Below are 2,362 nucleotides of genomic sequence, written 5' to 3'. Positions count from 1 at the left end.
ACAGGTTGGACAAATGGGCAGAAAACAATAGAATGCAATTTAACAAGGAGAAATGCAAAGTGCTGCACCTAGGGCGGAAAAATGTCCAGCATACCTACTGCCTAGGAAATGACCTGCTGAGTGGCACAGAAATGGAAAGGGATCTTGGAGTCCTAGTGGACTCCAAGATGAACATGAGTCGGCAGTGTGACGAAGCCATCAGAAAAGCTAATGGCACTTTATCGTGCATCAGCAGATGCATGATGAATAGATCCAAAGAGGTGATATTTCCCCTCTATCGGGAGCTGGTCAGACCGCAGTTGGAGAACTGTGTGCAATTCTGGGCACCGCACTTCAAGAGGGATGTGGATAACCTGGAGAGGGTCCAGAGAAGGGCCACTCATATGGTTAAGGGCTTGCAGGCCAAGCCCTACGAGGAGAGACTAAAGAACCTGGACCTTTTCAGCCTCCGCAAGAGAAGGTTGAGAGGCAACCTTGTGGCTGCCTATAAGTTCATCACGGGGGCACAGAAGGGAATTGGTGAGGTTTTATTCACCAAGGCACTCCCGGGGGTTACAAGAAATAATGGCCGCAAGCTAGCAGAGAGCAGATTTAGATTGGACATTAGGAAGAACTTTTTCACAGTTAGAGTGGCCAATGCAGGGGGTCGGACTCGATGATCTATTGAGGTCCCTTCCGACCCTAGCATCTATGAATCTATGAATCCAACTGTGTAGGCATCAATTGCACAGTCGCTCAATTTATTAATGAGAATGGGGTGAGAGACAGTGTCAAAGGCCTTCTTAAAGTCCAGGAAGACTACATCCATGGTGACACCATCATCCAGGGATTTAGTTACCTGGTCATAAAAGGCCATCGGGTTGGTCTGGCAGGACCTGCCTTTGATAAACCCATGTTGATTTCCTCTGGGCATGATCTCCCCTGCTGGCCCCTCACAGATGTGATCCTTGATAATCAAGGATTTTCCCCAAGGCCAATGTGAGGCTTATGGGCCTATAGTTTCCTGGGTCCTCCTTTCTCCCTTTCTTATAAATGTGGACCACATTAGCTAATTTCCAGTCTCCGGGCACTTGGACCATGATTGCTCGTACAGCCTTCCTCACTTCCTGTTTTAAAACTAGCGTTGCTGTGAGTTGCTAAGATGTTTCTGCAATCCACCTCAGAGCTGTCTGCAGCTAAGCACCAGAACAAATTCCTCTAGTGGTATGGTAGAGGGCAGAATCCAGGAGCTCCACATGCAACATGTGTATTGAGGGACACAGTCAAAAGTTTGTAAATCATTTTCCCAGATGCTTAGAAGAATTGTGTATTATTATTACTGTCTGTTGCACCTTACAGGCTGACTAAATCAGAGATGTATAGCATGAGCTTTCATAAGCCTAAGCTGCTTTATCAAAGTTTTATTGCAGTGTTGCTTAGCATCTGCAGTTCTGGAGCCTGACCCCCATAAGGGTAGACTTTGTACCAACCCAATGCCCTCTGCAGTCAGTGAAAGCATTCAATGGGTCTGAAACTAGGCCTAGCATTCTCTGGATCAGATTCTGTTTTCAAGTGTACCCAGGTAATACTAGGAAGGACTCCACTGCTATTGGTGTAATTAGCCAGACTTACCTACAATCATTGAACTCAGAATCTAGCCCTTTATCTTCATACAGCCAGATGCTGTGGTGATTATGGCATCTTTGTGATTGTGGCATCTTTCCTAATTCTCAAAAATCTATGACAGTGGGAAGCAACACAGAGTGCACACATATTGCTGGTGTCCTCTCCCTGGGACTGAATCTTCATTGCTTATTTCTCTCAGGCTGACCTGTGTCACCTAAGGACATACCACTGAGATGTCTTGTATGAGTACTTACTAACTTAAGCAAGACTTGGAAAACTAGGGTCTGTGATAGTAATGGTTTTCAAATAGAACTGGCAAAGTAGCAGCATGAAATCAACACGGCTCCAAAGGTAGTGGATGGTTTTGTGCAGACATCCGAAATCAACACGGCTCCAAAGGTAGTGGATGGGTTTGTGCAGACATTGTTTGGAAATGTGGAAATACAGAACAGAACAAATAATCCAGATAGTCCTGTTTGAGGAGACTCCTGAATATGCGGTTCCAGGCAGACAGAAGCTAAACTACTAGAAAGTCAGGATTTTCCACATTTTGTCACAGGCTGAGTTTGTAGGACAAACTTGCCCTGCTTCACAAATTGTATGTGTACCACTGAGAAAGGAAAACGGGCAGGAATAAGCTGATTTTTACAGTAAAGACTGGTTTTGCATAGAAAACATTAAAATAGGGGGTTTGCTGCTAAAAAGTCCAGGTCCCCTTTGATTGTGTATTTGTTTATATGGCTGTATGCCTAGAAGA

Source organism: Alligator sinensis, unplaced genomic scaffold (assembly GCF_000455745.1).
Source record: "Alligator sinensis unplaced genomic scaffold, ASM45574v1 scaffold264_1, whole genome shotgun sequence".
Lineage (NCBI taxonomy): Eukaryota > Metazoa > Chordata > Crocodylia > Alligatoridae > Alligator > Alligator sinensis.
The sequence above is the reverse complement of the archived record's forward strand: the minus strand, read 5'-3'. Positions refer to the sequence as shown.